Source organism: Myotis brandtii, unplaced genomic scaffold (assembly GCF_000412655.1).
Source record: "Myotis brandtii unplaced genomic scaffold, ASM41265v1 scaffold111, whole genome shotgun sequence".
NCBI classification, from domain to species: domain Eukaryota; kingdom Metazoa; phylum Chordata; class Mammalia; order Chiroptera; family Vespertilionidae; genus Myotis; species Myotis brandtii.
In genome coordinates, this window is record NW_005353789.1 from 6065504 (window position 1) to 6077020 (window position 11517).

Sequence of the window (11517 nt, forward strand, 5' to 3'; positions counted from 1 at the left end):
GGGTTAATTTGCATATCACGCTGATTAGCCAATGGGAGGCGTAGCGAAGGTATGGTCAATTACCATGTTTGTCTATTATTAGATAGGATTATTTTCAGGTGTACAGCATAGTGATGAGACATTTATATAATTTCCAAAGTGATCCCCCGATAAGTCTAGTACCCACCTGGCACCATGCATAATGATTACAATATTATTACCTATATTCTGTATGCTGTGTTTTACATCCTATGACTATGCTGTAACTGCCGATTTGTACTTCGCATAGTGATGAGACATTTATATAATTTCCAAAGTGATCCCCCGATAAGTCTAGTACCCACCTGGCACCATGCATAATGATTACAATATTATTACCTATATTTTGTATGCTGTGTTTTACATCCTCTGACTATGCTGTAACTGCTGATTTGTACTTCTTAATTCCTTCACCTAATAGTGGATTTGATATGTGGAGACCTTTGTATTCTTACGTACATGTAGTTCAATTCATTTTTAATTTTTTCCTTTTTTTTTGGTATTAAGGTGCAACACACACATAGTGTGTAAAGTGCACCAATCTTATGTAAACAGTAAAGAATATATAGACTATTTTCAGCATCTGCTAAGGTTCCTTCCTGATGTTTCCAGCCTATGCCACACTCCCCACCCCCACTTTGACCTCCACATCAATTAGCTTTGCCAGTTGTTGCCTAATTCAAATCTTAATCTCAAGAAATTGATGACAGATCTAATTGCTTCAGGTCTGAAAGAAATAAAACTGGGCTTCACTAAGCAAGGATACAACTGAAGAGAGTCATGGTAAACCCAACAAAGGATGGAGCCCACAGACTTAGCCAACTGCCTCTGCCCCTTCTGTTACTTGTTGCTCTCACACACCTATTCTGTCTGGTAACTATAATTTCCCGTGTGACTACCATAGGCCAAGATGTACTTGCCACTCTACATAGAGTATCTCGCTTAAGCATTAAACAACCCACTGAGATACAAATTTAGATAGAATGTATTCCAACTGTACAGCTAAAGGAAACTGGATCTGTGGCAGGTTATGCAGCTACCTCCACAGCCAATACGTGAGAAGTCGAGGTTCAAGGCAAGGCCATTACAAAGCCCAGGGACTTTTCCACTGGACTACATAGCCTCCCCATAAAGTTAGTAAATGGCATGTTTTCTTAACTCTTCCACAAGAATATAACAAACTTCATTTCTTAACCAGGAGCATAATCAACCTTATTCAATTTAGAGTCTGACTAGGAGTTCATACTTCACATTATAAGGATTGGTGGTGGTATGGAAAGGTATTGAAAGAGGTATTGGAAACTAATGTTTATTATCTAGGTACTTTTATTTTTAACTTTTAATAAATACGTTTTTATTGATTTCAGAGAGAAGAAGGGAGAGGGAAAGAAACATCAATGATGAGAATCATCAATCAGCTGCCTCCTGCACGCCCCCTACTGGGGAGCAAGCCTGCAACCAGGGCATGTGCCCTGATGAAGAATAGAACCATGACCTTCTGGTTCATGGGTAGATGCCCAACCACTGAGCAACACTGGCTGGGCTACGTACTTTTATTTTTAAAACAACTTAATGAACAAAATTAAAATAAATACCTCGCTATCTTTTCTCTTGGGCTTATGAGAACATTGTCTTGTATAAATAGAGTTTTGAGACAGGAGGCAGATTTGGGTGTTCAAAGATCCTTCTTTGGGGATGTAAAGTACAGCATAGGGAATATAGTTATTAATACTAGTATTATAATAACTAGGTATGGTGTCTGATGGGTATTAGATTTATCTGGGTGATCACTTCATAAGTTATATAAATGTCTAGTCACTATATTATACACCTGAAACTAAAATAATATTGTATGTCAACTAAAATTGAAAAAAAAGAAAAAAAGAAAAAAGAAAAAAAAATGCTTCTATAGCCACTTGACAACATATGGCTTTGCCAGAAAAATCAGCATTTCAAACATGTAGCCCTCAACATTTTCCATGCTGATTACAGAATTAAATATTTTGCAAAATGGTGTATAATAAAAAAAACCATTTCCTCTCTCCCAGGAAATTTGTGCAGCCTGGAAATGGGATTAGAACAGTGGGACAGAATTTCCTGTAAGAGGGCTTCCTGATGGCAAGTGGATTGTGAAGGAGCTGCAGGAACTTGTCTTGAAGCTGTGTTCTGCATAGTAAATTCACTGTTTTCACTTGGACCGAGTGGTTTTCTAGAGATGCTTTTATTCATTCTTCAACAAATTGAGAACACGTGAATTTTTCATATTAAGACTATTATTTTATTGGGTGAGCAATCAATGCCTATTATTGGGAGGTAGAAGGGGTCTAAAGCTGCCAGTAACATCTGCTACCATCTGCCAACACCTTTGCCTCATCGCTGCCTCTGGGGAGGATGGGCTCATATACCCAGTGATTAGCAGAGTAGAGCAATAAAGGCACTAGACGACCTTCTATTCAAGCCAATGGACAGAGTACACTGCCAGGCCCTCTGCTTTTATTCATTCTTTAACAAATTGAGAACACATGAATTGTTCATATTAAGGATATTATTTTATTGGGTGAGCAATCAATGCATATTATTGGGAGGTAGAGTGAGGTCTAAAGCTGCCAGTAACATCTGCCAACATCTGCCAACACCTTCGCCTTATCGCTGCCTCTGGGGAGGATGGGCTCATATACCCAATGATTGGCAGAGTAGAGCAATAAAGGCACTAGGCGACCTCCTATTCAAGCCAATGGACAGAGTACACTGCCAGGCCCTCCCTGGTGGCTCATTCTTTCAGCAGATGGGGGAAAGCTGATGGCTTGCCAATATTTTTTATGTAGAAGGATACAGGCCACTAGCAGTTCATTGATGCTGAAGGCCTTTTAGTCTGAGATATGCAAAAACTCCATAATACCTTTTTATCTCAATAGTCACACTAAGACCAACTATCCTATTTGAGTTCTAGAGCCAGATCTGTTTGTATCTTCTTTTTACACTTCAGGTAGCTCAGAAACTCAACCACGATCTAGTGAAGTACCCAAACTTATTAGAAGCACCTGTTTCAAAGTTTAGACCTGAACTCCAACATCCAGGATTATGTTCCACAGATAAACAGGCGAGTTAGCCATGTGACCTTTCCTCGAATCAATACCTGTTGCTTAAGAACTTAAGCCATTTTTAACTCACAAATTTAATCTTTGCTTAGCTACCAAATTCCTTCTTTTATTTTTAATTAATTTTTTAAAATTGTGGTAAAATACACATAACAAAATGTAGCACCTTAACCATTTTTAATTGTGCAGTTCAGTAACATTAAGTACATTCACATTGTGGTGCACACATCACCACCACCCATCTCCAGAACTCCTCTCATCTTACAAAACTGAAACTCTGTACCCATAAAACAATAACTCCCCAGTAATCGGTTCCCCCAGGCTTCGGCAACCATCATTCTACTTTCCGTATCTATGAAATTGACTGCTTTAGGTACGTCACACCTGTGGATCTATGCAGTATTTGTTTTTTGAGACTGGCTTATTTCACTTAGCATAACATCCTCAAAGTTCACTCGTGTTGGACCGTAAAATACATAACAAAATGTAGCACCTTAACCATTTTTAATTGTGCAGTTCAGTGACATTAAGTACATTCACATTTTTGTGCACACATCACCACCACCCATATCCAGAACTCCTCTCATCTTACAAAACTGAAACTCTGTACCCATAAAACAATAACTCCCCAGTAATCGGTTCCCCCAGGCTTCGGCAACCATCATTCTACTTTCCGTATCTATGAAATTGACTGCTTTAGGTACGTCACACCTGTGGATCTATGCAGTATTTGTTTTTTGAGACTGGCTTATTTCACTTAGCATAACATCCTCAATGTTCACTCATGTTGGACCATGTGTCAAAATTTCCTTCCTTTTTTTAAGGCTGCACATTCCTTTTTTTTTTTTTAAACCAAAACATGTTTCAAGTTTATCTAGCAATATTAATCAACTAGATTGATTGGGGAGTATTTGGTCTATTTAATAAGACTTTAGGCTTGGAACCTAGAAGAGGGAATAAAAGAATTTGCTGAAATCTTTAAAGCTGGGGTTCTTAAGGGTGCATCAGAATCACCTGGAAAGCTTGGTAAACCATCGATTGCTAGTCCCAAACCCCAGTTTCTGATTCAGTAGTTCTAGAGGAGGACCTGAGAATCTGCATTTCATACACATTTCTGGTCAGTGACCACACTTTTGAGAACCAATGCAACATATCCAGTGTTAAGCCTCTAGGATTCCAATCACCACATTTTCTCCACAGTGCAAAGAAGATGCCCCTCCCACCTACGATAGGAGGCTTGCAGTTATAGAAGAACAGAAGCATAGAGCAAAGTAAGAAAATAGCGAGAAAGTCCAGCCCTTCCCATTCCAGAGTATTGTGGAAATGAGGGAAAGATGATGGCAAGTTCTGATTTCACCTCTCTGGCTTCAGGCAGAAGAGTGCATGATGCGAGGTAAGTGAGGGCAATGTCCAGGGCGTTGGGGAATTTTGGCTCTGTTTGCTCCATTGAGACTCTAGAAGAATCTCACACTGGAGAAGACGGGGCCCAGATCAATTCAGACAGATATCAGATGCCAGCCAGTAGACCTGGGATGAGGCAGCTATGATGGGGTGAGATGATCCTGAGGTGAACACTGGGCCAGGGGTTACTGGGCTGGGGAACTTAGCAGACACTAAGGCGTCTGAATCTAATGTGTGTGTCTGCCGGGGGGAGGTTGCCAGGGATCCCCCAGGGCATCACCCAGGCCAGAGCTGACCGTGAATTTGACAGCTGCAGAATTCAGTGGTGGAGGTCAGAGGTGATGGGGAAGACCACTGTGCCCTAAGACCTGCACTCACCCCTGCCCCAAACCCCAGACACTCTTGGCAAAGCAGCTGGGCAGTAGAGATGGAAGGTTACATGTGAGAAGGGAACATTTTATGTAAGAAAGACTAAGCCTCACCTCCAGGTACTATTCAACAATGAGACCAGGCTAGCTTTTAGCTTGGCTACGACTAAAACTCTGTTTCCTTGCTGACCAGCAAGTATGGGTTTATGGGGAATAACAGATTACATTTAGGCAGAATAAAGAATTCATTTTTTTCTTCTGTACATATAAATTGTTATGTGACTAGGATTGTTAGATAAAATCAGGGACATTTACTTAAAATTAGTTGTTGTTTATCTGAAATCCAAATATAAACGGGGCATCTTGTATTTTGATTTGCTAAATCTGGCAACCCTGCACGTGACCTTCTGTGCACATTTACATGGGGTGATAGGTTATCAGAGTGTCCCTTCATCACACTGCCTACTTCAGCCCACAAATCTCAACCACAATACAGTCTCATTGTTGTGCCAATGGAGAGCAATTGACAAAGCTAAACTCCAATTTGTGCATACTGGGTTTCAAGCTTGTGTTAATCTCTCAGAAACAGTCGGGTGGCACAGGAAAACTAGCCTGGGATAAAAGCCTCTATACCTGAAAAATACCCATCAGTTTCTTTTCACTATATTTAAGGCCTGGACAGTCACATTTGAATGACCACCATACACCTGTAAGATGATTTCCAAAAGTGTGAAATGAGCATGTTCACTTTCCTTTCAGGACATTTTATATATTCTCCAACCCCACCTCAGGGCCCATCATCACTGGCCACTAAGACTCTTCCTGACTGTACAGGGAGGAGCCAAGGTCAGCCTTAAGAGGTTGAGGTCATCTTCTGACTTGAAGGCTTTTGACAAGACCCACTTATTTATTTGTCCACAGATAGCTCCAACCAATTTGTCACAGAGGTAACACCATTGGGAAGACATTCCTTTATGTTAAGATCCTGCTAACCTTCAAATTGCTTTAAAAAATATGAATAATAGCTTTATTACTGCCATTTTATATCAATGCAAGATTGGATGGTTCTCAAAGACTTCTAGCTATTCTTAGCCATATCTTTAGAGCTCAACAAGGTTCAAAGGGAGCAAGAAACCGAAAGGCAAGTTTGAATGAGGAACCAGAAAAGAGACAGGTGTAGAGGAACAATTCCTAGAAGAGGTTAGAGTTGAGACAGAATGGGTGGGGTGTGCAGAGAGCAGTGGGTACTAATGGGATAAAGCCTGGGGCCTTCATTAGGTGCTGGCAAGAACAGAGCACAAAGACACATCTCATCTCCTTCAGAGGTTGGATCAGACTCCAGCCCAGCCCCTCCTGTAATGGACAGAGTCTTCCAGGGCTATGAGCTAGTACCCACAGGTCTAGCACTTAAACTTAGCACCATTATCAAACATTTAATATTTGGAAGAGAAGCGATAAAATCTCCAAAGTCCTCTTACAAAAACAATGAATGTTCCCACATTTCCATACTAATCAGGTATATCAACTATTTAAAAATTACAGAACACACTGTGATTGATTAGAATCAAGCTTTGGGCTCTTTTTGTTTTGTTTTGGGGGAGAGCAGAAAAATGATGCACCTGTACTCACATTCTAATAACCATACAACCCTCTGTGGCTTCTCCCTTCTTGCTGTGTTGTTTCTCCCGTTTCTATTTTTACTGGCAGGTGGACTTGCTCCCATCAAATGAGTTAGACAAGAGGGGAAGGTTAATTTATTTAAGGGAATTTGAATCAACACTGCTGGGGAAACAAAAGGCACCAGTGTGTACTGTTTTGAAAGCAAAATAAATAAAAGCATTGGCAGAACCCAAACTGTGGTCACCCAGAGGCTGAAGACCCACGCTGGTTCAGGGGTTTGAGCAATCACAGAAAACCCGCTCCTCGGAACACCTACTGGCTGAAAAGCATGGGCTTTTGTGTCAGTTAGATGGGAGTTCAAATCCACACTTCTTAGAGGTGTCTGTCCCCTTGGCCAGGTTGCCTTATTGAAAGTCTGTTTCCTCTTCTTTAAAATAGAGTAATAATCATACCTATTTTATGGGGTTGTTGTGAGAATTAAATGAGAGAAAGAAATGCATAGAACACTCAAAGCTAACAAAGGTGAGAGCTTACTGGGATTATTTATTAATGTTGACAAGCTAACTCATAAATCACAATTGATTCCTAGGCCTGGCCTGTGTGGCTCAGTTGGTTGGGCATTGTCGGAGCGCCGAAAGGTTGCTGGTTTGATTCCCGGTCAGGGCACATACCCAGGTTGCAGGCTCGATCCTGGTAGGGGTTGTGTATGAGGCAGTCGATCGATGTATCTCTCTTACATCAATGTTTCTTTCTCTCCTTCCCTTTCCCCTCTTTCTAAAAATCAATAAAAAAATCTTTTAAAAAATGGATTCCTAGATATAATATTCTACATTTGATCCAAAATAAGCCAGTTCTTCAGAACTGACTATGAATCTTACGGACGTGAAAGCCTGATGGTCCAGTTTAATCACCTCATTTGTAATCTTCTAAAAAATGGATTCCTAGATATAATATTCTACATTTTATCCAAAATAAGCCATTTCTTCAGAACTGACTATGAACTTACGGATGTGAAAGCCTGATGGTCCAGTTTAATCACCTCATTTGTATTCAATTCCAAGTGTCCCCATTCTTTTATCCCATTTGCTTAATTTCAGAATTTTAATCCCAAGAATTCTTAATTCTCATACCACCCACGTCATCTGCATTTAGGGGCCAGGAAAGTGGTATCCATGAATTACTACACAGGAAGAAAAGAACTCTTGATAGTTATAGGGCTATTCCAAAAATATCAGAGAAGGGAGCCTTTTCTGCACATTTTATGGGAAGGTGTCAAAATGACATTTGCAACGATAGGATGCCTTGTCAACTCACGCGTTTGCAAAGGGGAAAGAATGCAAGCTAGCCTAAACAAACAAAACAGTGTGGGTCGTACATTCCTGAACATGAGCTTATTTTTCTGTTCATTAGTATCTCGTGGTGGGACTGGGGTTTTTGACCTCTGCCCCTGACTTTGAGACAGTGATGGAACGCGGACAAGGAATCATGACACAAAGGTTGAAAGGGCCCTTCATCCAAACACGGCGGGTCTCGGTCAGGATGCTGCTGCATGTCCCCCTTCTTGGGCTGCAGCCCGGGCTGCACTTTCCCAGGAAGCCCCACAGACCGACGTGGGTCCCCAGCCTCCTCCAGGCAGCACTGCTGCTCTGAAGGTGTCAGATGGGAAACTGTAAACAGTGACACGGAGGCCATTCCTGTTTAGTGACCTGTATCAGAAAGGTCTATTTTTAGAAACTGCCACAAGCGGCTATGCCCTTGGAAAGTAGGCCGGCCTCATACTAGTGCTATTTTTGAACATTTCTGTGCATTTGGGTTGTGTTCTAACACGTTTGTGAAGGAGTTCAGAGAAGATAGGAACCATTCCTGATCTTGATTTGAAGTTGAAAATCTGAATTCTGAATTTTACTTCTGCATCATGGCCAAGGGGCACACAGCTACCCTTTCATTTCGAGGAATAACCATGGAGCTGCTCAAGCTGACGTGGATCCATGCTTTTGGGTCTTCTGTGGGGCAAGGCGACCAGGTGAGATGCGTAGGAAGGACCTCCCCCAGTCAGAGGAAGTTGGAACATTGAGTGCTGCTCACTGCCTGCCTCAGTGGGAGGTAGAATCACTTGGCAAGTTTGTTAAAACGCAGGCTTCCACCCAGTGGTTCTCAACCTTCTGGCCCTTTAAATACAGTTCCTCATGTTGTGACCCAACCATAAAATTATTTTCGTTGCTACTTCATAACGGTAACGTTGCTACTGTTATGAATCGTCATGTAAATACCTGATATGCAGGATGGTCTTAGGCGACCCCTGTGAAAGGGTCGTTTGACCGCCAAAGGGGTCGCGACCCACAGGTTGAGAACCACTGCGTGACTGGACACTCCGATTTAGATTTAGCAAAGAGTATAGAGATTTGCACCTAAAGCAGGCACCACCACTGATTTTGATACAAGCTGTCTAAAGTTCACACTTTGAGGAAAAACTGTTATAGGAAAACATGAAAGATGTTAAAGAGTTAGAAAGGAGAATCAAATAAAACACATATACACCAAATAACCTGTTCCTGCCATCAACGAGAAAGGCACAGCTTAAAGCAAAGTGGAGTGGTCCTGGCTGCCAGGACAAACTGACCTGCCATGAAAACTTGGCTCCTCTTCTTAATTCCATTTCTAGTCCTGTGACCTAAGGCCAGGTCCTTCAACCTCTGGGTGCCTTAACTTTTACAAAGCAGGCAGCAGCTTCTCCAGAGTGACCCCTCTGGGGGTCAGGAGAGAGGCTTTGCCCGTGACCTCTGACCCCCCCCCCATAAAAAAGTTCTTTTATAGCTACACTCATTAGCATCACCTTCCTCCCGCCTCCCCCTGACAAATTTGATCTCTGTCCAGTTTGGGTGTGACTTTCGCTGGCAGGAAACAAGCCCCATCCACCTAGACCCGTGGTCGGCAAACTGCGGCTCGTGAGCCACATGCGGCTCTTTGGCCCCTTGAGTGTGGCTCTTCCTAAGCCTTAGGAGTACCCTAATTAAGTTAATAACAATGTACCTACCTATATAGTTTAAGTTTAAAAAATTTGGCTCTCAAAAGAAATGTCAATCGTTGTACTGTTGATATTTGGCTCTGTTGACTAATGAGTTTGCCGACCACTGACATAGAGGATAAGAGACAAAGTCTGCAGGAGGCAGAGAAGATGTGTGAGCTGGATGTTTAAAAAATGTGGCTCTCAAAAGAAATTTCAATCGTTGTACTGTTGATATTTGGCTCTGTTGGCTAATGAGTTTGCCGACCACTGACCTAGACTCTTGCTCTCTCACTCACAGAGCTTAGGCTCTGCTGCAGGAAAACGGGCTGGAAGGAGGGAAGCACCCCCTTCTCTTAGCAAAGGATGGACATGCCTCCACTTAGGATCTGCTGAGCACTGGTCCCAGCAGCCGCTCAGCAACTATTCTCTGATTGGATGAAAGTGCACCAAACCCAGGCTGAGGTTATTTTCTTTACACCCATTGTCTTTATTGTTATAACCTTCATACAAAGTAGAGATGACTGTCCTCAATTCCCAGAGGCAAAAATAGAAGGAAAGAAAAGAAGAGAAGAGAAGAGAGAGAAGAGAAGAGAAGAGAAGAGAAGAGAAGAGAAGAGAAGAGAAGAGAAGAGAAGAGAAGAGAAGAGAAGAGAAGAGAAGAGAAGAGAAGAGAAGAGAAGAGAAGAGAAGAGAAGAGAAGAGAAGAGAAGAGAAGAGAAGAGAAGAGAAGAGAAGAGAAGAGAAGAGAAGAGAAGAGAAGAGAAGAGAAGAGAAGAGAAGAGAAGAGAAGAGAAGAGAAGAGAAGAGAAGAGAAGAGAAGAGAAAAGAAAAGAAAAGAAAAGAAAAGAAAAGAAAAGAAAAGAAAAGAAAAGGAAAGGAAAAAGAAAGAAAAGAAAAAATGAGAGGTGAAGTCAGCTGGCCCAGACCTCACAGTGAGGGTCAGGGCTGCAAACTAAGTTCTGTGGGATTCGAAGCCAGTGCCCCTCACCACTGCACAGCACTGTGCTGGAGGGGCGGGGACGCTATTGGACGCCTCCATGTGACAAGGGGACTGCAAAGGCCCTTATTCCAGGGAGGCTTGCACGATTTTTCTAGGCTGAAGGATAGAGGTGAAAAGTGTGGTCAGCTTAGTGATGAGACTCCTGACCAAAGGGAACAGGGAGGGCAGTGAGGATGAGCCCAGCTTGCCCGCTCCAATGAAATTTAATGCAGGAAAAGGGATAACTCTGTCTAATGATGTAATTCTTAACAGCCAAGATTTCTACAGCAACTTACTACAACAGTGAGGGAGATGTTGCTATTGTACCCACTTTCCGGATGATGAAATATTACAGCGGTTAAGGTGCTGGAGTAGTACATGATAAAGCTGGGATTCAAAGTCAGCCAACCTGGCTCGGAGCCGGTGCTCCTAACCACCAGGCCACGCCGCTGCTAGAGGGTACATTTTTGTTTTCATTTCACAAGCATTCATTGAGCACATATTAGGTGCTCATTCCATTCCAGGCACTGGGGACACCACTCTGAACAAAATCTAGGCGTTTATATTCTAATGAGAAGGAGACAGTGAATAACTTTGTGAGTATATGTCTCCCAGGTGAAAAATAAAAATCAAGGTGTGCTGGGAATATGACAGGAAGGGGCTGCAATTTTTAACGGACTGTGCAGGGAAGGCTGACATTTGAGCAAATGCCCAAAGGAAGTGAAGGAGCAAGCCAAAAGGGTATAATTAATAAAAAAATGTAATTAAAAAAGTAACGTGCAACCACGAGCGAAAAAACAGTGATCCTCTTTCAGTGTTTGCTCAAGTTATAGATAAGGGTGAAGGACAAAAGGTTATGAAAATATCTCACTCCCAGACAATGCTGTGCCTAGGGCTGTGGGTCCTGCTTATTTACAATCAGTAGGTGACAATGGCTGATTCCTAAGCGACACCTGTAAAGAAACATTCCAAAGAATCCTTTCCAAACGCTCTGTAGAAAGAATCACAATCTTCATGAAAAACAAC

At 42.1% G+C, this 11517-nt stretch overlaps 1 protein-coding gene and 1 long non-coding RNA gene across 2 annotated transcripts in view; one reads left to right on the plus strand and one right to left on the minus strand.

The window, feature by feature from the left end:
- The window catches only part of LOC106727177, a 15650-nt gene extending 9816 nt beyond the window's left edge, over window positions 1-5834 (plus strand). The window contains exons 2-3 of the long non-coding RNA XR_001363346.1: window positions 4317-4509; window positions 5645-5834. This is a non-coding gene — a long non-coding RNA (uncharacterized LOC106727177). The remainder of the gene's footprint in view (window positions 1-4316; window positions 4510-5644) is intronic.
- Window positions 1-11517, minus strand: part of SHROOM3 (shroom family member 3) — a 238400-nt gene that overhangs the window by 175302 nt on the left and 51581 nt on the right. The window lies entirely within an intron of this gene.